Source organism: Pelodiscus sinensis, chromosome 26 (genome assembly GCF_052426305.1).
Source record: "Pelodiscus sinensis isolate ZL-2025 chromosome 26, ASM5242630v1, whole genome shotgun sequence".
In the NCBI taxonomy this organism is placed as follows: domain Eukaryota; kingdom Metazoa; phylum Chordata; order Testudines; family Trionychidae; genus Pelodiscus; species Pelodiscus sinensis.
Genome location: NC_143077.1, coordinates 15,896,209 through 15,922,751, shown reverse-complemented (window position 1 = coordinate 15,922,751; position 26,543 = coordinate 15,896,209).

The following is a 26,543-nucleotide window of genomic DNA, read 5'->3' as shown; positions in this document are numbered from 1 at the left end:
AGACCCTAATTACCCCAATGGCAGCTGCTGGGAAGATTACTTTAAATCTGACCCTTTATTCCACTGTCTAAATGGGAGCTGTGCTCTTCGGACATTCTGTCACCAACTGTGGGTGCCAAGAGACACTGAAGCCTGCCCTGAGCTCGCTCTTACTGTGACTTGCCAAGGGACACACAGGCGATCTGTGGAAAAGCTCGGAATTGAGCCCTAATCTGCCAAATCCCATCCCACACCCTGAGTGGCTTAGAACATAGACAAGCACCCAAACTTTCTCCTCTACTCCCAACCTTACTCACAACTCGCCTGGAGTTACAGGACCGGGCTGAGAAATCTCACAAGCAAGAGTTCTAGAGTGTTTCTGCAATCATCGAATCCCAGGGCTGGGAGAGACCTCAGGAGTCATCGAGTCCAGCCCCCTACTCAAAGCAGGACCAACCCAACTAAACCATCCCAGCCAGGGCTTTGTCAAGCCAGGACTTAAAAACCTCTAGGGATGGAGACTCCACCCCCTCCCTAGGGAACCCATCCCAGTGCTTCCCCACCCTCCTAGGGAAATAGTTTTTCCTAATATCCAACCTAGACCTCCCCCACTGTAACCTGGGATCATTGCTCCTTGTTCTGTCATCTGACACCACTGAGAACAGCCTCTCTCCACCCTCTTTGGAACCCCCGTTCAGGGAGCTGAAAGCAGCTATCAAATCCCCCCTCGCTCTTCTCTTCTCCAGACCAATCCTTCTGGGCAGAACTACCACAAGAGCATATGCAGAGGCCACCCACAACATGTGTAGTGCATGTATGCTCACTGAAGCATTAACATAGGCATGTGCTGTGCACATACCTACACATACAGCCTGCTCTAAAGCCCAGTGCTGTCATAGCAACCTTTTAACTGATTCCATGGATCAGTCCCATATGGCCCATGTGTTAACGGGGACATACATCTGAAAACAAATACATGCAAACCATGCATGAAGATGTGCACACATACAAGGTACATATGAACAGAACAGAACTGCAATTACCCACCCACTATTAATCTCTCTCTCTCTCTCTCTCTCTCTCTGAGTTACTGATGATGCAAAACACAGAAATATCCAGTGCAATAGAGAGGCATTGTGTGCAAATGCCAATTCAAGGAGATAATGTCTCATATTGATTGCTTCAATGGCCAAACCAATTTCACTTGTCCTTCTAATGATTATTATGACATTATCAATATCCCTGCTTAGTAAAATTAATTCCCCTCTCCCCATCTTGTCCCTCTGGATGAAAGTCTCTCTTTTCCTGTTAAGACACAAGGCATGGAGACCTCTGAAAGGACAGGACTTAATTCACCTCTAAAGTGTTGCCAGCCAGTTTGATTTATTTACTTTTTTTCAATTGCCACCAGCATAACAGAAAGAAAACAATAAATGTATCTGGTCACCCAGCCAATCAGCCTTTCCTTTCATTTCCTGCCATGCTGACATGTCTCTCTCTGGCCTCGGACAGTAAGGCATTCCATTTTAATTCTAGCAAATGTCTTCTATGATCTGAGACATTTTTCATTTGTGCTTGTTTGTGTCTCCCTTAAAATTCAATATTTCACCCCAGAATGGAGGGTTATTGCCTGTTCTTCAAAATAAAATAAAGCAGCACAAGACTATTTCATGTTAAATCCCACCCCCTGTGGGAGCACAGATTGCCTTTCTCATCTCTGCCAGAGTGAAATTCACCCCTGAGAAGGGAGCCGTGGTATGGGCTACGGATTCTTAATGCAAACATTGGACATCTGCACAGGGGGTACATCACACTGGAAGAGGCCCTGCATCTGATGAAGGGGGTTTTACCATGAAAGCTTATGCTCAAATAAATCTGTTAGTCTTTCAAGGTGCCACAGGACTCCTTGTTGTTTTTACTGGAAGAGGAGAGAGCTGCAATAAAGGGAAATGGAGGAATGACGAGATAATTCTACACTGGCCTTCCAGCTAGGGTTGCCAGCCAGCTAAGTTTTCCCAGGGTCATTCCTGCACTAGCTGTCCTGGGAAATCCGTTACTCCGGGGTTTTGTCAGTCGTGCAATGATTCACCACTCAGCACAAATGTGGTCAAAGTTCTGGCTGGGGAGAGGTGAGGAAAGAAGCTCAGCCCAAAAGGGAAGGGTTACATTTTGCCCAACCCTGCCAGCCAAACAGCACAGCTACCTTCCTTCACCCTGGCACCTTGGCCCAGTCCCATCACCCTGGTCCTCCAGGCCGTGTCTGCCCTTGGTTTGCCCTCTCCCAGTGTGACTCCAGAGTCTCCAACTTGAGAATGAGGCTTGGCCAGACCAATAGGAGGTGACTTACGGAGCGGGCTGAGTTCCCACAGGAATGGCTCTGGCTCTGTTTTCATCTGCTAGGCCTCAATGCACCGTGCTGGTGTCTCTGGGTCCACTGTGCAAGCGTCCATTATCTGTACCTAAGAGCTGCCAACGTGCTTCCAACCTAGCACCCCACCCTGGAAGGTGCTGAGTGCCCTGAGGATGTGACCTAGTGAGATACGTTTTTATCCAGTTATGACCTCTAGGAGGTACTGGAAATGTTAACTCTGTGACTGCATGTCACAGTTTGCCCAGGACAAGCCCAGACTACGCTGCATCCCTGTCTTCAACCTGCCTGGGAAAGGTGTTTGCTGAAGGGCTGTGACGGATTTACCGGGTGCGAGCGCCCCCTCTTGGAGGAGCAGGGGGGTTCAGGGGACCCACAGTCTATGTCTGAGATATTTTTGCTCCGGGGTCCTGTTCCCTGGAGCGGGGTTCGTGAGTGCGATCACCCGTTGCCGGGTCGGTGCCGGGGTTTGGCGGACCCACTGCCCCGTCCCTGTTAAGGGTCCTGGTGTCCCACCGGGGTAAGCGTTCCGGGGGCCTGTCCCTGGTAAAGGTCCTTCCTGGATGGATAGCAAGCGTTCGGATAGCGTTTGAGGTCACCTGACTCCCAGAGGTTGCAGACTACTGGGTAAGTCGGGTAGGCTGAGACTGCAGGGAAGGGGGTATGGGTGACCCAGGCCTGCCCTCTCCACCCGATCCCAGTCCAGGGCCCTAAGTGGGGGAAACTAATCCGCTCCCTCCAAGACAGGCGGGGTTGATCCCTGAAACTCGCCTGCCCACGGGTGCCAGAAGTGCTCTGCCCCGGGCTTCTTCTACTCCCTGCCTTTTGCCAACCCGCATGGGTATCCGCACGGGACACTTACCACACACGAGCCGTCGGCCCCGTCCGGCCGGTGTCCTAGGGGCTCCAGCGGGGTGGGATGCTCATCCTTCTAGGAGGGGATCGGCGGCTCCTCCCTGAGCCACCCTTAACCAGCTCTCACACCGTCGCCTGGGGAAAGATGCCGTGCGGGCCAGCCGCCCTCCCCTCCCGTCCCCCCCCCCCCCCCCCGGCCTCCTCACACACTGCCGTGCAACGGCCGGGGTCCGGAGCTCTGCCCCACACTCCGCCCGGCCCCGTGCAGCTGGAACGCTTCTTGGGTGCCCGGCCCATATGCCGCAGCCGCGTCTGGCCCCACCTCCCTCACCGCGGGGCCGTGTGCGTTCCCCTGTGCAGGATCTCAGCCCGGTCGGGGCTACTCCTGCCGCTCGCGCTACCCCCTCCCTGGATCAGTCCCCCTCCCTGGATCAGTGTGGACCCCGCTGGGTCCATCACAACGAGAAAAGCCATCTGGGGGCATTATCTTTGTTGCCACCCTCAACTCCCCTGGCCCATCCCCAGGGAACATTGGAGCCTTTACACAGAGGTGGGGCTTCTTAAGGCTGGTCTGCCCTGGAAACTCGCATTGGCACAGTTCAGTCCCTCAGGAGTGAAAAGAACCCATAGTTACCCCACCCTAACCCCTGGTGCAGACAGGGCGAGATCTTCAGTCACTCTGCCTACAGCCCCTTTGGGGGTAGATTAACCACAGGACAGGAGAACCCTGAGGTTGTGCCCTCTAAGCCTCTGACTGCCAGGTGACAGGGGCCGTGTCACCTGCTAATTGCCCTGTTCTGTTCATTCCCTTTGAAGCACCTAGCATTGGCCAGTGGGGGAAGACAGGCTGCTGGGTTAGACTGGCCATTGTTCTGACTCAGTATGGCTGTTCTAAGCCACAGGAACTGTGCCGCTGCTGTTTCAACTAGAAAAGTCATACCCTCAGTCAGAGCTCAGGAGCCTGAGGGCCTGTTTCTAAGCAAGGTGTTGCTCAGGCAAGTGCTGCCCATAGCCATACGGGTAAAACGTTTGCAGGGAAGAGAGGGGAGGAGGGCCTCTGCCTCGCCTGCAACGGTGATGAACCACGGGCTCTGAGAAGGGGTGAGAGCAGACCAGGGCAGGCCATGCCCCAGTGACCGGGTGCATGACAACAGAGGCTGACCATGTGGCAGGACACTGGGCCAGGCTGTGACACGGGATACTCAGCACCTTTCAGGAGGCATTCAGAGCGTTCGGGTCCCTGGTAAGCAGAGACCGTGACCTCTCACATGAAGAACCATCTTCAATTGTCTCCACCAAACCTATCGTTGTCTAAAGTGCGGCACAGGTTCATCAGGTCAAGCATGATGTGCCTGAATGGAGCAATGAGGTCTTGGTGGAGAAAACGTATATGCCAGTTATATGCATTACCCCTAGCTCAAGCCAGTCCTTCAGGCTATGTCTAAACTACGATCCTCTTGCGGAAGAGCAAATGCAAATGGAGAGCTCATTTACATTTTCTCTTCCTTTCCCTTTTGAACAAGAGGTTTTTGCACAAAAAAGCGCTGTGTGGACGGCTCCTTTTGGCGCAAAACCCTCCTTTTGTGCAAGAGCTGTCCTCCAAAGAACGTCTTTTGAGCAAAAACGTCTTGTGCAAAAGGGAAAGGAAGGGGAAATGCGAATGAGAGTGCAACATATGCAAATGAGCTCTCCATTTGCATTTGCTCTTCCGCAAGAGGATCGTAGTTTAGACATAGCCTGAAGGACTGGCTTGAGCTAGGGGTAATGCACATAATTGGCATATACGTTTTCTCCACCAAGACCTCATTTAGACATAGCTTCGATCTCTCACTTTTCTAACACCCCCCCAGACTTCAAGACAGAGACTGCTACTTACACACCCTGGCTAAATGTATTTTGTTTCCCACTAGCAACTGGTCCACCCATGAGATGGCAAAGATTGACAAAGCCCTGGCTGGGTTGATTTAGTGGGGGTTGGTCTTGCATTGGGCAGGGGGCTGGACTTGATGACTCCTGAGGTCTCTTCCAGCCCTGGGATTGTATGATTCTAGGAGATAAGAGTCTAGCACTGTGATCTAATGGAGTTATTCCTTTAGCACCAGGGCATAATAGGGCCTCTTCAGAGTCCAGCAGCTCCTTGGGGATAAGTGTCTCTTGAGAGAGTGGGTAGCTCTCTGAAGAGCTGTGGTCAGCTGTGCCTTTCATGCGTGTCCCAGCTCCGCGAGTCTCGTATGGCTCACAGTAGCGCTTGCTGTTACCTCGGGCCTAAACGCTACCAAAATCAATTTGTTTAAAGGTTACACTCTGGCGCTGTGCAGCTCTGAAATAATTACCTGACTCTTTCACCTGAACACCCTGTTTCCCAGCACCAGATCAGAACAGACAAGAAACGTGTGAGAGATAGATACTAATTTTCTAAGTTAATTCAATTCTGGTGAACTGGACTGCATTGCCCAGAAATCAAATCCATCTTCTCAACGGATCAGACACTGGGAGGGTTCCCTATGACTCCAACCTTCTAGGACTCAGAAGACAGTCCATTTTCCATTGGCCTCTATACTGAGGCTAACCAAGGAGGCCCAGCTAGTGACAATGCCTTAATAAATCTATTAGCCTCTGAGGCACCACAGCTCCTCAGTAATTTTGACTGTGGTTTTCATGATGCAGATACTTTTTCACTGAGAACAGAGCCCAGAGCCATCAATGTGCAGACAAGAGTTGTTATGAGCAGGATTTGAATCAGGACATTATTTTTATTGTATTTGTCCAAAATGTTCCAGAAAACATGCACATAATTATTCCAGGTGCAAACTGCACGTGCACTTTTGCACTTAACTGGAGCATGAAATTACAGCAGTTGTGTGTGTAATCCCAACATTTCAGATGCATAGGACCAGTAAATAAAGAACTGATCCCTGCCCAAAAACTTGCAGCGTAACTCAGATAAATACAGTCTACCACATCAGATTTAACATTACTTGGTGTGAAGCCATCACTGGGGGATGGTGTCAGATGATCTGATTTCAAAAGGAGCAGACTTCAAGAAAGGTTGTATATAGACTAAGTAAACTAAGGGTCAGCCCCACTGCAACTAAAAACCCACAGCTGGCCCATGCCACGTGACTCAAGGTTGTGGGGCTATTTAGTTTGTGTAGCTATCCGGGATCAGAATGGAGCATGGGAACTAGGCCTGTGAGGTGGAAGAGTTCCAGAGCTTGAGCTTCAGATTAATTAAGAACATTAAGGGCAATTACACACACACACACACACACACACAAATTACACACACACACACACACACACACACACACATGCAGCCTGAGCCCCACAAGCCCCAGGCACCTGGTGCAAGACCACTGGGTCTCATTGCAACATAGACGTTAGACGTACCATAAAGGTCTATTCCTTGTTCTGCCATTGTCCATGTGCCTTGAGAACGTTATTTCCTGTGTCTATCAACTCTTGGCCTAGGTCTTAAGTGTTTCTGGGCAGGACCGGTCTCTCTTTGTGTCTCATTCAGCACACAGGAAGAGCAAAGCTCTGCACTCCCGTGACAAGCCTCTGAGCGAGCCAGTTCCCCTCCCCATATGTATATACTTTTAAAAATGATGAAGTAGACATGGACATGACCGGGGCATTTCTAACCTCACAGTGGTCAGGGCAAGTCATGCCTGACCAATCTGATTAGCTTCTATGATGAGGTAACTGGCTCTATGGATATGGGAAAGTCAGTGGATGTGATATACTTGACTTTAGCAAAGCTTTTGATACGGTCTCCCACAAGAATCTTGCCAGAAAGTTAAAGGAGTATGGATTGGATAAATGGACTGTAAGATGGATAGAAAGCTGGCTAGACTGTCGAGCCCAACAGGTAGCCTACGTCTACACTGGCCCCTTCTTCGGAAGGGGCATGCTAATTTTGAAAGTGGGAATAGGGAAATCCGCGGGGGATTTAACTATCCCTCGCGGGATTTAAATAAACATGTCCGCCGCTTTTTTTCCGGCTTGGGGAAAAGCCAGAAAAAAGCGTCTAGACTGGCCTGATCCTCCGGAATAAAGCCCTTTTCCGGAGGATCTCTTATTCCTACCTGAAAGTAGGAATAAGAGATCCTCCGGAAAAGGGCTTTATTCCGGAGGATCGCGCCAGTCTAGACGCTTTTTTTCTGGCTTTTCCCCAAGCCGGAAAAAAAGCGGTGGACATGTTTATTTAAATCCGCGGGGGATATTTAAATCCCCCGCGAATTTCCCTATCCTGACTTACCTGATTTGCATCCCTTTTCCGGAAATTGTGGCCAGTGTAGACGTAGCCTCAGGGTATGTCTACACTACAAAGTTAATTCGAACTAACAGCCATTAGTTCGAATTCACTTTCATAGGCGCTACACATACAAACCGCTAGTTCGAACTTAATTCGAACTAGCGGAGCGCTTAATTCGAACTAGGTAAACCTCATTCTACGAGGAGTAATGCCTAGTTCGAATTAAGTAGTTCGAATTAAGGGCTGTGTAGCCACTTAATTCAAACTAGTGGGAGGCTAGCCCTCCCCAGCTTGCCCTGGTGGCCACTCTGGGCCAAACCAGGGAAACTTTTCTGCCCCCCACCCGGCCCCGGAGCCCTTAAAGGGGCACAGTCTGGTTACGGTGTTTGTGCCAGGAGCAAGCCTGCCAGCACCCAGCCAGCAGACCCTGCACCTGGCACGGCATGAGCCAGCCACCCGCTGCCACCCAGCTCTCCACCTCTTCCCGGGACCAGGCTGGCGGCTCCCAGGAGCCTGTCCGGGGCCGCAAGAGGCGGGCGCCCGCCTGGTCTAGTGCGGAGATCGTGGACCTCATCGAGGTTTGGGGGGAGGCCTCCAACGTCCACGACCTCCGCACTAGGCACAGGAAAGTGGCTGTCTAAGGCAGGATAGCTGCCAGCCTGGCTACCAAAGGCCACATGCGAACCCAGGAGCAGGTTTGCATGAAAATCAAGGTGGTCCAGTGAGACCGCCGACCCTGAGCCCTGAGCTTAGAACATAAGAACATAAGAACGGCCGTACTGGGTCAGACCAAAGGTCCATCTAGCCCAGTAGTCTGTCCGCTGACAGCTGCCAACACCAGCTACCCCAGAGGGGATGGACCGAAGACAATGACCAAGCCATTTGTCTCGTGCCATCCATCTCCAGTCTTCCACAAACAGAGGCCAGGGACACCGTTCCTACCCCCTGGCTAATAGCACTCCATGGACCCAATCTCCATGACTTTATCTAACTTCTCTTTAAACTCTGTTATAGTTCTAGCCTTCACAGCCTCCTGCAGCAAGGAGTTCCACAGGTTGACTATTTGCTTTGTGAAGAAAAACTTTCTTTTATTAGTTTGAAGCCGTCTACCCATTCATTTCATTTGGTGTCCTCTAGTCCTTCTATTATGGGAACTAATGAAGAACTTTTCTTTATGCACCCTCTCCACACCACTCATGATTTTATAGACCTCTATCATATCCCCCCTCAGTCTCCTCTTTTCTAAGCTGAAAAGTCCCAGCCTCTTTAGCCTCTTTTCCTATGGGACCTGTTCCAAACACCTCATCATTTTAGTTGCCCTTTTCTGAACCCTTTCCAAGGCCAAAACATCTCTTTTGAAGTGAGGAGACCACATCTGTACACAGTACTGAAGATATGGCGTACCGTAGTTTGATATTTCCCCTCCTCCTTCTTCCCCTGGCTTCCCCCTTCCAGCTCCCTCCTACCAGGTTTCCCCCTGCCCTCTCCCACCCTCTCTCTTCCCCTCTCCCACCTCCTTTTCCCAGTCTCCCCAGAGGTTAATCCCCCCTGTCCCAGTTTTGTTAAATAAAGAGAGTTTCTGTTTTTGAACACACGTGTCCTTTATTTTTTACATCAGGAAAGAGGGTTAGGGGGGATAAGTGGAAGGAGGTGAGGGAGGAATGGGGTACGAGCCCCTGATGGGGAGGACTGGGGTAGCTCTGTGGGCTCCTTGGGGTGGAAGCTCTCCTGCAGGGTCTCCTGGATCCTGACAGCCCCCTGATTGACCCCCCTGGATGGCAGCCTGCAGCAAGTGCAGCTGGGCTGATGGCCGAGTGCTGTGATGTGCCGAGTGCGGGCACTCAGGGCATTGCAAGTCAGGACTGCTTTGCTGTCCATCATTGAGGTAGACAAGCAAGCGGGGAACCCTGAGAATTGTCTGTCCAGGGTGGGGGTCGGGTCCCTTTATGCACAGCCCTTGGCTAGCCTGAGGCAGCAGCTCCATGCTCTAAGTCCTAACCTGATGCCCTGCCAGCACCTGTTCCGGCCAGCCTTAAGTTCGGTTCAGGGTCCACTCAATGTGGACATGCCCGTTTGAATTAGCAAAACGCTAATTCGAATTAGTTTTTAGGTCTAGATGCACTAGTTTGAATTAGCTTAGTTCAAATTAACTAATTCGAATTAAGTTAATTCGAATTGGTGCTGTAGTGTAGACATACCCTCAGATCTAAGAGGCACTAAGCGCAGGCTGTACACACATTCCAGAGGGGTTGTAACAGGACAGCTTGTGAAGAAACATCTTGGTACCAACACACACCCCAGAGATAACAGGAACATACTGACCCAGCTTTTGGACAGGGTCTAAACTAACAGCATAATAAATAGTAATTACATGTACAAGATAATGGGCAGACCTAGGTACATCAGAGGGTTGCAGCCTAATATCTTAAGAGTGATGTGTAACTTGTTTGTATCTGTGCATAAAAATGGAAGTTGTGTTTGTTCAGCTGAGAGGGTAGTGGCATCCAACTACCACAGTGGGGACATTTTTTTATCACCTGCCATGTTCAGGATCAGAGAGAATATTTAGAGCCTTTGTTCAGACGCTTTTTAGCACTGGTGGTTCATGGGAAGCATCATGTTCTGAGCAGCACTTGAGTGTCTAGGCTTTTGCCAAAGCGCATTGTGCGGCGTGCCAGCTTCCCCGGAGCCCCATCTTTAAAGGGCAACTTGAGTCCTGCAGTAATCCATAAGAATAGCACCCATTAAGAACCCCCTACCCTTGTGTTTTCATTTCTAATTAATTTAAAGCTACTAACTAGCTGTACCGTCCATCTTTTTTGTTTCTATTACAAGCTTTTTAATGGAATTGAAAGGATAATAGACTCTCCCTGGGTAGGAGTAAATGACATGTTAAATTTCAGTCCCAAGGAAAGCCAGAGACTCAGCATTAAGTTAGCAAGTAGAGAGAGGGATTGGCAAAAGAGGAGCTAATGATGAGAGACGGAACGGTTTCTCTCGGGATGGAGAAGCATTCCACAGCCACACTGCAGGATAAACCTGATTTCCTAATGTTTGGTTAGCAACTAGGAGGATGTCTTGTGATGAAGTTAAAAGAAGTTCAGGTTTAACTCAACTCTGCCCTGAGAGATACACATGCAAACTCATTATCACCAACACACAGAATCTCATAGACATCCGTGATGAAACTGAGAGCAAAATCTGACACTTGGTCTTGCAAGAGCACAGTGAACAGATGGGTTAACCAGTCGCCCCAGGGAGTGAATTGGGGTCCTTGAGAGAAACTCTCCCTTGGGGCCTCCCAGATGTGCACCCCCAAATGATGGGCCTGGCGGATGACAGCTGTGCATGGCTCCACGAAGACTCTTCCTTCCCAGCCGGCCTCTGCCCCGCATCCCCCTTCCGCGCCACAATGTTGTTGAGAACACAACACACAGAGACCACCTCGGGGATGTTGTGCTCCCACACATCAAGGCAGGTCAGGAGGCACCTGAACCGCACCTTCAGATACCGGAAGGTGCGTTCCACCTGCATATGAGCCCAGCTGAGGTGGGTATTGAATTGATCCCTACTGGGGTCCAGATGGCCGGTGTACAGCTTTATAAGCCACAGCATGAGGGAGTAGGCTGCGTCCCCCATGATGCACAGTGGCATCTGCACATCTCCTGCCACAAAGTCACTCTGGGGGAAGATGAGCTCTGGTAGAGGCTGGAGTTTCTAAGCATGCAGGTGTCATGCACCCTGCACAACCACCTGACAAAAAAGTCTGTAAACTGTCCATGATGGTTGACGAGGGCCTGCAGCAGCGTCGAGAAATAGCCTTTCCTGTTGATGTACTGGGCGGCTCAATGATGTGGTGAGCAGATTGAGATGTGAGTTCCATCAATCGCTCCCCCACACTTGGGGAACCACAGGGTGGCAAATCCTGCGATGATGTCCAGGTCTCCCAGGCAGCTGACCCTGCGCAGCAGGACGGAGTTGGTGGCCCTCACAACCTACAGAAGGAGACAAAGAAACACACAAAACAGAGAATGAGAGGGAGTGCCTGAGCCCTTGGGAGGTGCCACACCCTCCCCTCCCCTTCCTCAAACACTCCAGGAGCCACCCTTATGAGCCCCCGCCCCAACAGCAGGGCTGTGTAAGGGAGGGATGGCACAACCCCCTGGGGACAGAGCTTCATCCCCCACCCCCTCACTTCCCCTTTCCCTAGGGTGCCCCATTCCAGGACTCCCACCCCCAGCAGGGACTGCAGCCCCAGAGTGCCTTACCTCCATGAGGAGGGCCCCGATGGTCGACTTTCCCATGCCAAACTGGTTGCCCACCGACCGGTAGCTGTCTGGGCTGGTGAGCTTCAAGACGGCGATGGCAACCCATTTCTCTAGAGGAATGGTGGACCACAGGTGGGTGTCCCGTCATCAGAGGGCAGGGGCGAGCCAGGCACGCAGCTCCACAAAGGTGGCCTTCCACATGCAGAGGTTTTAGAGCCACTGCTGGTCATCCCACCGCTCCATGACCAGCCAGTCTTACCAGTCGGAACTCGTGTCCTGCCTCCAAAAGCGTCTCTCTATCGTTAAAAGCATTTGCGGAAAATCATGCCAGTCTAGACGTAGCCTAGGAGTCTAGTTGTGAGCTGTTGAGTTGACTTCACTGTGGGCCAATAGAGCACTAGCGCTGAGGCTGCTCTGTTATGAGCTGAACTTGCTGAAGAGCTGAAATTACTGTGTGCTGAGGGGAGCCTGGCGCTATGCTGCGGAAGAGCTGAAATCGCTATTGCTGTGGGGAGCCTGGCGCTACGTTGCTGAGCTACTAGCAGAGCAGCTTGCAGGGACAACCAGCAAGCGCAGGCGGCCAGCCGAGCAGTTTGTGGGGACGACTGGCGGGTGCAGGCAGTCAGCAGAACAGCTGGCGGGGACGACCTGCGACCGGTAGAAGCGGCAGCAGACAGCCAGTGGAGCAGCTCCAGGAGCAACCAGCTGGCGGCCAGGGACGTGGACCAAGACAGCTGGCGGAGCCAGACAGTTCGTGGGACAGTTGAGGCACTGGACAACAGGTGGAGCAGCAGAACCCTACAGAGAAGTGGAGCCATCGGCGGACCACGTAAGGTGTATCAATCTCCCCTCCCTCCAGGTTGGGATGGTAAAACCCTGCTGGGTGGACTTTTGAACCCTGGAGCGGCAATGACCTGGGGCAGTGACTTTTGGGGTGTTGGACTTTGAGACTTTGGGTGATTTTTGGCTTGCTGGACTCAAGAGACTCTTGGGCTACGTCTAGACTGGCATGATTTTCTGCAAATGCTTTTAACGTTAAAAGCATTTGCGGAAAAGAGCGTCTAGATTGGCACAGACGCTTTTGCGCAAAACCACTTTTTGCAGAAAAGCGTCCATACCAATCTACACGCGGTTTTGCACAAGAAAGCCCAGATTGCCATTTTCGCGATCGGAGCTTTTTTGCACAAAACAATACCGTGTTGTCTACACTGGCCCTCTTGCGCAAGAGGGCTTTTGCCCGAACGGGAGCATCATAGTATTTTTCCGCAAGAACACTGACAATCTTACATGTCAGTGTTCTTGCGGAAATTCAAGCAGCCAGTGTAGACAGCTGGCAAGTTTTTCCACAAAAGCACCTGCTTGGGGTGTTGGACTTTTGGGACTTTGGTGATTCGTGGCTGGAGCTTTGCTCATGTTTGGTCTACGAATCTGAGTTGTGGTGTTTTCCCAAGTTAATGCTGATGTCGGTTACCTCATGTTATTAAACGTTTGCTGCTATAGTGACGCTCTGTGCTTGCGAGAGGGGAAGAATTGCCTCTTTGAGGCACCCAGAGGTGTATGTAAGATTTCCCAGGTCACTGGGTGGGGGCTCGAGCCGGTGTTGTATTACCTTGTTGGGAGGAGACCCCTAGATACTGAACCTGGCCCTTGCTGCTATGAACTCGGCCTGGCAGAAGGGCTACATAGACATAGCCAAGAGTAACTCCCTCAAAGTTATAAACCAAGAGTTACTCCCTCAAAGCCAGTGGAGTGTGAAAGTGAGGTAAAAAATGGGGAATCAAGTCTGTAGCACTGATAAGCATCCACTCATCTGCTCAGCTCACTAGGCCTGGTTGCTCAGGTTCCTGGAGTGGCAAATATCCCTTGTGTTTGAAGCTCCCTGAGTCCAAAGAGCAGTTACAAGGCCCAGGGCAACTCTGTTCTATGAGCAGGTTGCTGAGACTGCAGCAGTTAGCAAGGTGTTTTAATGTGAAAGTGTAAATAATAATTCTGTCCTGCTAAACACTCTGGCTATGTCTAGATTGGCATGATTTTCCGGAAATGCTTTTAACGGAAAAGTTTTCCATTAAAAGCATTTGCGGAAAAGAGCATCTAGATTGGCATGGACACTATTCCACAAAAGCACTTTTTGCAGAAAAGCGTCCGTGCCAATCTATACATGCTTTTCCGCAAAAAAGCCCCGACTGCCACTTTCGCGATTGGGGCTTTTTTGCGGAAAACAAATCTGAGCTGTCTATACTGGCCCTTTTGCAAAAAAAAGTTTTGTGCAAATGGACTTTTGCCAGAACAGGAGCAGCGTAGTATTTCCGCAAGAACACTAACAATCTTACATGAGATCATCAGTGCTTTTGCAGAAATTCAAGCGGCCAGTGTAGATAGCTGGCAAGTTTTTCCAGAAAAGTGGCTGATTTTCCAGAAAAACTGGCCAACTAGACACAGCCTCTAATGCGCAATAATAAATCTGGAAGATGACTGTGGTTATTAGAGATTTAAATGCAGCAAGCTCAGCCAGCCTGCTTGGGAGCCTTGTTCGGGGGACATGAGACACACCCCAAAGCATTCCAGACTGTGTAGAGTCAGATTTAAGGGCCCAAGGCAGCCCTGTACAACTGCCTTAAAGTGAGGAAGTCAGTCCAGGCCAACACAAGGCACTCAGTCTAAAGAGACGCTGTCTCTGAGCTGGCACACAGCAGCCCCACCCAGGACGTTTCATCCAGCCTGCGATTTAGGGAGACTGTGCAGCATCCTTGCCAGCAGCATCTGGGTGAGTTGGTCTGGAAGCTGGATGTGACCCGATGCTCTGGGTGCTCCTAACCCTTGGACTGGCAGGAGCTGGGACAGGACAGTACGTTTCCCTGTTCGATTCATTCCTGCTGAAGTGTCTTGGTACCAGCCACTGTTAGGAGACAAGATACTGGGCCAGATGGATCATTAGTCTGATCATCTGTGGTCGTTCTCTTGGCCTTTAAAGTTTCCTTCTTCCTGAAGCTGCTCTGGGTTCTCCCCCTGCAGAGCTAGTCTGAGCGAGGCACCAGGGATGTGAGTGACAAGCACTTATCCATCACGGGGGGTGGAGGGGAGGCTTAAAATGGAAGCCAAACTGTTGTAAGAAGAGCCCAAGGACAGCAAGACTGAAGCTCACTGGAAAGCATCCAGCTGCCTGCAATGCCTTTTTGGAGCCAAACTGCAGACCAAAAGGATGCCAAAGGAATGACAGGGCAGCTGGTCTCCTTTCCCTTGGGAGAAACTTGGCTTCAGCCTGGACACGCTCTTTCAAGAGTGGCAGAGACTGAAGTCAAAGCTCATCCCATGAGAAACAGAGAGCCCTGGTACCTCGGCACCCCTTCTCCAGCGCTTCTCTGCGCCGTGTGGAGACCACTACCAAAGATTAGATCAACAGTCCAGCTAGTGTCTAAGCCCAACAGTGGCTTGTGTCAGGTGCTTCCTAAAACTGACTTCGCCATCTGTGCAGTGCTAAATTCTGGGGAGACAATCTCTGCCTCGCCCTGGTGCCAATAAGTTTCTGCTCAGACACATCAAGATGAATAGCTCTTGTAACTGTCTTCTAGGAAGTGTAATTGCTGGGACCAACCCTGATCTGCTTGAAATAGCTGTAACTGCCACTGAAGAGAATAGGAGATGAACTTCCAAAGCAAAGAATAAGATTCCATCCCATGTTCCTGTTTATGCAAAGGCCAGCATCTCTGCTTTTTTATTCCAGTGAAAGTCAATGGACTTGCGCTGCCGGGCAGAGAACAGAGTTTAACCCAGAAGTGTCTTAAATCTTATTGCCTCATGTGCCTCAATACTATCACGTGGTATTGAGTCCCACAGGTGACGCATACGCTACGTCGTACAAAGGAGGGCAGTGCTCCTCAGCAGAGCCGGCTTGAGCCATTCCTGCACCCCAGGCAGCGGGCATGTGACGCATGCGCGGCTCAGCCCCCGGGTGCATGGTGCATGCGTGGCCCAGCCCCCCACTGCGCAGCGCCCCTTAGAGCTGCCATCAGGTGCCCCACATAGGTTGGCGCTCTGGGCAGCTGCCCAGCTACCCCCCGGCCCCCTTAATCCGGCCCTGCTCCTCAGTTTGGTTATACTGTAGTAGCTGAGCACCTAAGACTCATTAACCGCTTTTTAGAGATAAAGGCAGAATGGCACATATTGAGGATTTGCTTTCCCAAGGTCACACAGGGAGTCAGAGGCAGTCCCGGGTGTGAAGCCCACATTTGCTGGCTCCCAGTCTTGCCCCAAAATCACGCTGTTCCTTCTCCCAAAGTAAAGAATGCCTGGAAGGTCTAAGTCAGTGCTCTCTAAGGGTCTGTCTACACTACCACCCTCGTTCGAACTAGGGTGGTTAATGTAGGCAACCGGAGTTGCAAATGAAGCCCGGGATTTGAATTTCCCGGGCTTCATTTGCATCTTGCCGGGCGCCGCCATTTTTAAATGTCCGCTAGTTCGGACTCCGTGCCCACGGCTACACACGGCACGAACTAGATAGTTCGGATTAGGCTTCCTATTCCGAACTACTGGTACACCTCGTTCCACGAGGAGTAACGGTAGTTTGGAATAGGAAGCCTAATCCGAACTACCTACTCCGTGCCGCGTGTAGCTGCGGGCACGGAGTCCGAACTAGCGGACATTTAAAAATGGCGGCGCCCGGCAAGATGCAAATGAAGCCCGGGAAATTCAAATCCCGGGCTTCATTTGCAACTCCGGTTGCCTACATTAACCACCCTAGTTCGAACGAGGGTGGTAGTGTAGACAGACCCTAACTTTTTTAATCACAAGATCACTTTTGCAATGTAAGTGCAATGTAAGGTCCACCCCAACTCCAAATCCCCTTGCCCAGCTTCCTTCCCCACTTCTCTGAGGCCCCGTCCCTGCTCCACCCCTTCACCGAGGCCTCACTCTGCTCACTCCACCCCCTTCCTCCCTGAATCTCATTCACTTTCACCAGGCTGGGGTAGTTGTTCAGGGTACAGGCTCTGGTCTTGGGCCAAGTGGTTTGGAGTGTGGGAGGGGATGCCCTAAAGGTAGGGAGGTGGAGCAGGATCTCCCATGAACTTGGGGATAGGGCATCAACCTCTGGAGAACAGGGTGGTGGGCTTGATCCCTCTGCCCACTCAGACAATGGCTGGACAGTCAACACCAGCTTCCCCAGGAACAGACTGTGCCAATCTAGATGCGCTTTTGCACAAAAAAGCCCCGATGGCCATTTTCGCGATTGGGGCTTTTTTGCACAAAACAAATCTGAGCTGTCTACACTGGCCCTCTTGCGCAAAAGCTTTTGCACAAAAGGACTTTTGCCCGAACGGGAGCAGCATAGTATTTCCGCAAGAAGCACTGATTTCTTACATGAGATCGTCAGTGTTCTTGCGGAAATTCAAGCGGCCAGTGTAGACAGCTGGCAAGTTTTTCCACAAAAGCAGGAGCTTTTGCAGAAAAACTTGCCAGTCTAGACACAGCCACAGTGTTGGTGTGTGACAGAGATTTGCATTGCCAAGCTCCCTCCATGACCTTCCCTCTGTGTGGAGACAGGGTACAGGAGTGGGGGGAGGAAGAACACCCTGACATCAGCACCTCCCCTCTTCTCCCATCCCACACCCTGCACAGCAAGCAGGAGGCTCCCAAAGGGCAGCTCCAAGGCAGAGAGAGCTGGGTGGAAGAGCAACTGAAGTGCCAGCACTTGAGAGCTTCCTGGCCAAACCAGTCAGGATCCCCTGTCAGAGGTTCCAAGATCTACTGGTAGATCCCGATCTACTGGGTGGTGACCACTGGTCTAAGTAGAACAGTATGTGGAGGGACTCTCTGGACTGCAGAATCATGGAATGATGGGAAAGGTAGAAATAGGCAAGGACCCCAAATCATAGTGGATGCATCAGAGAATCAGGGAAAGAGCCAGTTGGTTCATCTCCTAGCCAGGCTGGCATTGTTCCCTCCCGTTATTACTATCAATATTTTATAAACAATTTCTACTCTGCAGATGCTTTATTATGGGTATAGCAATAGCTAGTTTTATTTTAGTAGCAGCTAGAGACCGATAGGAAATCAGGGCTCTCTATGCTGGGAGCTAGCCAGCTACAGAGCAAGAGACAGTCCCCACTCTGAAGAGAAGACAAAGAAAAAGTTTTCGTTCCCATGTTCTACCTAGGGAGTTGAGACAACAAGAGACTGGGGGAAAATTTCAAATCACTTAGGAGCCTTACACTAGTCCCATCTGTAATAGGGCTTAATCACCAAACAGCAACAAACCTATTGGCTCTGAATGAGACTTTGGCTCCTCAGGACTAGAGTCCCAAAAGGACATCATCATGGCTGAACAGACTGGAGAGCAGGCCTTTGAGAATTACAGCATCCTGAGAAAGGGAAGTGTAACGAGGCAGAACGGTCCCATAAATAGACTGCTGGAGTGGGCCTCTGGAGAACAGAGCTCTGTGCTGGTTTTACTGCTCACCACCTAGGTTAGCTGCCAAAAATTCTGCAAAACTGCTGCCCCTGCAAGGTTCATCAGCCTCCAATCTCTTTGAGGCCCAGAGCAGGGACAGATACACAGCCAAGGTGGAGGGCCAGCGTGCAGGCAATCAGACATAGGACTAAATGGCAATTTCCTGAACAATGCCATAATACCAGCTCCTCTGCAGGGAGGCAGAGGGGGCAGTAGCTAAAAGCAAAGACCTGGACAAATCTGAGAAGAAGGGGTGCTCTCTTGGCTTGTGGAGAGAGAAGGGGGAGCTGGGAATAGGGTTGCCAGGTGTCCAGTATTGACCCGGACAGTCCAGTATTTTGCCTCCTGTCCGGGAAAAAAATCAGGAAAATACTGGACGTCTAAAATGTCTGGTATTTTCTGATTTTTTTTTCCCCTGACAGGAGGAGAAAATACCACACTCAGCAACCGGGCCCAGCCCCCGAGCCCCTCCCCCGGGGCCCCCCAAGTCCCCCAGACCCTTCCACTTACGTGATTCCACAGGGAGGCTTGATCAGGAAAACAAGATGGCTACCAGCAGACGCTTCCAAGGTTTTTCTTAAACAGGCCATGCTGTTTTATTTGTTTTAATTTAAAAAAAAAATGTTTGCTCAACAACTTTGTTCTCCCCCCTCCCCCTTATTTTTTCTCAACAGAATTTTTTCCCTTGTGTTTTTTTTTGGGGGGGGGGGGGCGGTTATCAGTATTTTTAGTTAAACCATCTGGCAACCCAAGTTGGGAAGAGAACTGACAGGCTATGCTGCTTGGCTTCAGGTGGCCGGCTGGGATTAGTCAGATCTGGATGCGAAGGAAAGGAATCCTATTAGATCATCTTTGATCACGGCTACCAATTGTGCTAGGGTGCTGTTGTAAACCACTGTGTGAACAGGGGACCTGACAGCCCACGCAGGCACCTGGGAAAGGTGGGGGGGGAGGCTCTTCATTCCTGGAAGGGGTGGGGCCTCCTCCACACCTCCCACCCTGCCCTCAGCGCCACGTGTAACTCTGGTGGCAGATTAAAGGGCCCCAGGCAGTAGCGGTGGTGGTGGCAGCCAGAAGTCCTGGGCCCCTTTGAATCGCCCCTTGTCAGCGGCCCTGTGTGTGAATAACTCATTTTTTCAGTTTACCAGCTAAAACAAAACAGTTGGGGGTGGGGGGTTGTTTTAGATCAGCCCAGATCAAAACTCTCCCGGTGTTTTTATTTTGCTTGGGAAAAAAAGTCTGTCTTGGTTCTGCAACACACTTAGTCCAACCTAAAATTAAATGTCTCATTTGAGAGGTTTTTACTTAAAAGGTCTAATTTGAAACAGTGATTTGGATTGAAAAACTTGAATGTCAAAAGAAAATGTGCGCAAGCAGGGATGGAGGTGGGTGTTATTTGGCTGGGGGGGGGGGGGTTCCCCAAAATAATTTGATGAATTTGTTGCCATTTCCCAATGTTTTGATCAACCTGAAAAAAAATTTTTTTTTTTTTGGTGGCAAAACACTTCCCTAAGCTGTACTAATAAGCTCTATTGTAGGTTTTCAGCAGGGTGTGAACTCATGACTTCACAGCCTTGCAGTACCTTCCTCAGGCGCCATCTGCTCATAAGTCACATGCCCCAACTCCTAATCATTTTCATTGGCCTCCATTGGACTCTCTCCAATTTGTCTATATTCTTTCTGAAGTTGGGAGGGGGCGAAACTGGACACAGTACTCCAGATCTGGCCTCACCACTGCCAAATATGGGGGAATAAATCACTTCCCTTGATCTACTGGCAATACTCCTCCTAATGAACCCCAATATGCCATTAGCTTTCTTGGCAAGAAGGGTGCACTGACTCATCTACTGTCATCCTCAGGTCCTTTTCTGCAGAACTGCTGCCTATCCAGTTGGTCCCCAGCCTGTAACAATGCTTGGGATTCTTCTGCCCCAAGTGCAGGATCCTGCACTTGTTCTTGGTGAACCTCATAAGGTTTGTTTTGGCCCAGTCCTCCAATTTGTCACTGTGGACCAAATCCCTACCCTTCAACACATCTACCTCTCCCGTAGACTAGTGTCATCTGCAAACTTGCTGAGGGTGCAATCCAGCCCCTCATCCAGATCCAGGACTGACCCCGGCAGCTCTCCACTTGATACTGGCTACCAATTCACCATTGGGCCTGATGATCTAGCCAGCTTTCTGCCACCTTATAGTACATTCATTGAGGCCATACTTCTTTAACTTGCTGTCAAAAAGACTATGGGAGACCATATTTAGCTTTGCTAAAGTCAAGGTAAAGTCCATCACCTTCCTCATATCCACAGCCAGGTACCTCGTCATAGAAGGCAATCAGGTTGCTCGAGCATGACTTGTCCTTGTTGAACCCATCTTGACTTTTCCTGATCACTTTCCCCTCTTCCAAGTGCTTCCATAAGGGATTCCCTGAGGACCCCTTCCATGATTTTTCCAGGGACTGAGGTGAGACTGAGCAGTCTGTAGTTCTCTGGATCCTCCTGCTTCCCTTTTTTAAAGATGGGCACTACATTTGCCTTTTGACAATTTGGGGAGGTCCCAGAGGACTGGAAAGAGTTTTTCAAAGATAATGGCCAGGGGCTCTGCAGTCACATCAGCCTCCTTTCTGAGCACCCTCAGATCCATTAGATCCATCCCCATGGGCTAGTGTATGTCCATCTTTTCTAAATAGTCCTTAACCTGCTCTTTCACCTTCTTCCCATACAGCACTGCCCAGTGCAGTAGTCTGGGGGCTGACTTATCTGTGAAGACCAAAAAAAGCATTGAGTCCTTCAGCTTTTTCCACATCATCCGTCCCTAGGTTGCCTTCTCCAGTCATTAAGGGTCCCACACCTTCCCTGACCTTCGTCTTGTTGCTACCATACCTGTAGAAACTCTTCTTGTGACCCTTCACATCCCTTGCTAGCTACAACTCCAATTGTGCTTTGGCCCTCCTGATTACACCCCTGCATGCTCGAGCAATGTGTTTATATGCCTCCCTGGTCATTTGCCAAGTTTCTGTTTCTTGTAAGCTTCCTTTTTGTGTTTACGTTCACCAGAGACTTCTCTTAGGCCAAGCAAGTCGTCTGCCATATTGGCTATGTCTAGACTGCAAGCCTCTTTCGAAAGAGGCTTTTTCGAAAGATACTTTCGAAAAAGCCTCTTTCAAAAAAGAGCATCTAGACTGCAAGCGGAACTGTCGAAAAAGCAAGCCACTTTTTCGAAAGAGAGCACCCAGGCAGTCTGGATGCTCTCTTTCGAAAAACCCCTGTTTGCATTCAAGAACGCCTTTTTTCGAAAGAGCACTTTCGAAAAAAGGCGTTCTTCCTTGTGAAATTAGGTTTACCGCCGTCGAAAGAAAAGCCACGTTCTTTCAATTTAATTTCGAAAGAATGCAGCTGCAGTCTAGATGCAGGTGAATTTTTTTCGAAAAAAAGGCTACTTTTTTCTAAAAAAACCCTGAGTCTGGACACAGCCTGCTCTCTGCGCATCAGGATGGTTTGTTTCTGTGTCCTCAATAAGGCTTCTTTAAAATACGACCAGCTCTCCTGAACTCCTTCTCCTCACATGAGCCTCCTAGCCACATCAGTTCCCTGAAAGAGCCAAAGCCTGCTTCTCTGTACGACAGGGCCCATATTCTGCTGCTCTCTCTTCCTTTTGTCAGGATCCTAAATTCAACCATCTCATGGCCACTGCTGCCCAGGTCGCCACCCTCTACCAATTCTTCCTGGTTTGTGAGCAGCAGGTCAAGAGGAGCATGGTCCCTAGCTGGTTCCGCCTCCACTTGCACCAGGAAGTTGTCATCAGCGCTCTTCTAAAACTTGCTGGATTGTCTGTGCACTGCTGTATTGCCATCCCAGCAGATGTCAGGGTGATTGAAATCTCCAGGGATGTGCTTAGTATTTATGGGGCCCTACACAGTCCTATTAAACAGGTGCTCCTATCCCAAGTGACAGCCCGGGGGTAATGACGATTTTTAGAGATGTGATTTTTATAATCTTCAGCAATACATAAATGAAATAGCTTGAAAGCAAATTTGAAAGTCAGGTCGTATAGATTAGCACAGTAAATTCAGAAACTGACAATATATACCTGGGGTTGGTAAACACCCATTCAATGGCTTCATTACCACTTGAATGGCTCTTTCACAGGTTCAGTTCTCTGCTAATAGCTCTGGCAGTGTTGTCTGTGTTAAGTTAGCTAGATCCTCTCTGGAGCAAGCAGAGCCACAGACAACGTACATTAAGACCCAATGGTGCCCAACATTTTTGGGTGCCCTGCACAGCTGCATATCCTACATATGGGTAAAGGTGGCCCTGCAAGTCCCCCATAAGAACCAGGGCTTGTGATCTGTAAACATCTGTTAGTTGTCTGAAGAAAGCCTCATCTACCTCCACAGAATGGTTGTTTTAGAAGGAAAAATGCTCCATTCATATTGACTGGGAAACCTGCTGCCATCAGCACTAAATTATAAAATGGGTCAAATTTCCAACTCCCACTGCCCAACGAATGTTCAAAGGGGCTGAAGCCGCTGTCTCATGGTGGATTCTTAATTGCACAAAAAGCAAAACTGGCGGAGAGAATCAAAGTAAAAACAATGAAGAGTAAAATGAAAGAAAAACTATAATTTGCATAATAGGTTTCTGAATATTACATGCAAATTGGAGTGCAAAAATAACACATTTACTGCAGCAAAGTAGCCTTGGGAGTTTGTGGTTCCCCATTCCAGCAGAGCACGCAGGCTGTGAAACTCCTGCTAACTACACAGCACACAATGGGGGCAGAGTCACTAGCCCTTTGGCAAATTGCACGGGTCCATGTGTTAGGACAAGGCTGGGCACAGGCAAGTCTGTTTGATGGGATCATTTGGTTCAGATGCTTTTCTTGGACTCTAGTTCAGAGATGAATCTAAAACATGGAGCCTGGATCCAAGTTCTAAAACTCTTGGACGCCCAGTTCAGGGCTGCTCTATCCGGTCTAGTCTCAAGGTGCTTGCAGTGCATATCCAAAGGGGAATTTGCATCTCGAGTTCACCTCTAATTCTTATTACTTTGGGTAGCAGCCAGGATGGGCCTCTGCTCATTGCTCAAACACGTGGGAAGGAGCTAGCAGTCGAAGGACAGACCAATTAATGTTCTTGCAGGGTACGTCTACACTACAGCGCTAGTTCGAACTAACTTAGTTCGAATTAGTTAATTCGAACTAAGCTAGTTCGAACTAACGCATCTAGAACTAAAAACTAGTTCGAATTAGCGTTTTGCTAATTCGAACTAGCAAGTCCACATTGAGTGGACTCTGAACAGGGCTTAAGGATGGCCGGAAGCAGAGGAGGACTTAGAGCGTGGAGATGCTGTCTCAGGCTAGCCGAGGGCTGCGCTTAAAGGGTCCCGACCCCCACCCCGGACAGACAGTTCTCAGGGGTGCCCCGCTTACAAACCAGTCCTGGCTTGGAGTGCCCGAAGTACCCACACTGGGCACATCACACCACTCGGCCATCAGACCGGCTGCACTTGCCGCATGCTGCCATCTGGGGAGAGGGGACAATCGGAGAGCTTCCACCCCCAGAAGCCCGCAGAGCCAGCCCAGTCCTCCCCATCGGGGGCTCGTGCCCCATTCCTCCCTCATCTCCTTCCACTTACTCTTCCCTAGCCCCCCTTCTTATTGATGTACAAAATAAAGGACACATGTGTTCAAAAATAGAAACGCTGTTTATTTAACAAAACTCGGGGAAACTGGGTAAAGGAGGTGGGAGAGGGGAAGAGAGAGGCTGGGAGAGGGGAGGGGGAAAACTGGGAGGAGGGAGCTGAAAGGGGGAAGCAAGGGAAAGGAGGGGGTGGGGAAACTGAAGGATCAGGGGTGGGGGTCTCGCCGGGCTGACCGCCTCCCAGTACAGCGAGGGAGGGGGCCTCGGCGTCCCCGGGGGGATGGGGTGGAGGGTGCGGAGGTTGAGGTGGGGGGTGTGGACATTGAGGAAGAGGTTGTGGGGGTTGAGGAGGGAGAGGTGGGAGGGGGAGCAGGAGTGGGAGGAGGGACAGCAGTTGGGGGGACAGCTGGTGCAGGATCAGCACGGGGCACCATGCTCTGCAGCAGGAGCTGCAGGTTGGTGCTCAGCCCTCGGAGCTCAGACAGCAGCTCGTGGCGGACCTGCAGGTCTTCCTGCATCCACGACCGTAGTGTGCGGTGCACGGCTTGCAGGGCCCCAAGGTGCTGGTCCCAGTATTCCTGCTCCGTGCTGGCGGTCCGGAGCAGGCCGCGGGTGCGGGAGCATGTCCCGGGCGGGGTGGTGCGCCCGGCACGAGCAGCTGGTGCAGCTGTAGAGAAAGAAGAGAAGGGGTCAGTTCTCCCTGGGGACGCAGAGGATGATGCCCAGCCCCCTCCCCAACTCCGCAACGTGAGGGTGACCATGTCCTGCACCGTCACAGCCGCTGTGCTTGTACAGAGGCCATGGTCAGGATGTCTGGCTCTCCCCGGGACTGGAAGCTGCCCCAAGACCGCACCCATGTCCCTGTGCCATGTATAGTGTGGCCGGGGCGGTGGGGGGAAAGGGGAGATGTCCCCTGCCTCCGTGTAGAGGGGACATGTGAAGGGAAATCATCCTGCTGGGTCCTGCCCCGGGGTCGGGAGCATGTCACGTCTCTTTGCACAAGCATGTGCCTATTGGGCAATGGCCCCTGGGTGTCACGCAGCTGGAGCCACCTGCCCAAGGGTGGCATGGCACGTGCTCGCACGTGCACAGGTGTCTGCGTGATCCGTGGAAGGCATGGCCTACGCGCGCGGTCCCTGGTCTCCCTCCCACCTCCCCCCCCGAACTACTTAATTCAAACTACTTACCTGGTACAGTCTCCCTGGACGACGCTGCTGGCGGTGACCCTTCTGGTGTGCCCAGGTCAGGGCCCTCTGGTCCCGGCTCGATGTCCCCCGGGCTGGCACGGACCGCCCTGCCCCCCAAGACTTGGTGGAGGGCAGTGAAGTAGGGGCAGGTGGCAGCCCCTGCAGTGGCGCCGCCTCTTGTGGCCCTGGCGTACGCCTGGTGCAGCTTTTTAATTTTAATGCGCACCTGCTCCTGGGTGCGCCTGTGTCCCCTGGTGGCCATGGTGGCTGCTATGCGCCCATAGACGGCCGCATTCCTCCTCCTAGTGCGGAGATCATGGACGTTGGGGGCCTGCCCCCAAACCTCAATGAGGTCCATGACCTCCGCACTAGTCCAGGAGGCCACGCACCGTCTACGGCCCCTGGCTGGCCCCTGGGTGCTGGGGGACTGGGCAGGGGACGTGTCACTCGCACTGGCCGCCTGGCTCATGGTGGGGCCACTGGTTCGGGGCAGAGACTCCTGGCAGGGCTGGCTGACTCCAGTGCCGTCTGGCCAGAGTCTACCCCTTTAAGGGCCCGGGGCTGGGGGAGAGGAGAAGAGTTTTCCTGGTTGTGCCCAGAGAGGCCTCCAGGGGGAACCTGGGGAGGGCTAGCCTCCCACTAGTTCGAACTAAAGGGCTACACAGCCCTTAGTTCGAACTAGCTAGTTCGAACTAGGTGTTAGTCCTCGTAAAATGAGGTTTACCTAGTTCGAACTAAGCGCTCCACTAGTTCGATTCAAATTCGAACTAGCGGAGCGCTAGTGTAGCACCTATTAAATTTAGTTTGAACTAACGTCTGTTAGTTCGAACTAACTTTGTAGTGTAGACATACCCTAACCTTGAGTCTGCCACACTGGGCTGGCGATAGCACAAGAATTTCTTTCTTCTGGGTTATCCTGCAGCATTTCCTGCTGCTAGCCGAGGCTGAGCAGCAGGGTGGGGCCAGGAGCAGGAGTCGGCTTCGCGCACGAGGGCAGTGGGGAGCAGGAACAGAATCCTGCTTCATCGGTTAACCAGTTAAACCTAAGATAGAACTGGTTAACTGGGATTTTACATCCCTAGTCCAGGGGGCACGGATGCATGGGGCACAAGGTGGCACGTGTGAAAAAGCTTGGATCATGCCCCTTCATTCTCCCCTCTCTTGCATACACTCTTTATGGGCTGCAGAATACGATTGTGGGTTGGGACTTGGAGGAGCCATGCCTGGAAGACAACACCTGCTCCCTGGGATTCCCCAGCAGAAGGCATTCTTATGCACTGACCCCAAAGTCGGGATCTGGGCCACACAACGGAGAGCTACTGGAGAGTTTGTTTGTTACACGTGTGCCATCCTGCCGAGATGCAGGAGAGCTGTAATGTGTGCCATCCTGCCATCCTTGTAGTGGTTCGAGCTTGTCACTTCCATCAGCCTCCTCTTTGCCCTTGTCACTGAGGACAGCAACGCGCAGGCATGGTGGTGGGACCGGGCTTGGGGGGGGGGGGCCTGGCTCACAGTGAGCAGGCTGCGGCCCTCACAGATGAATTC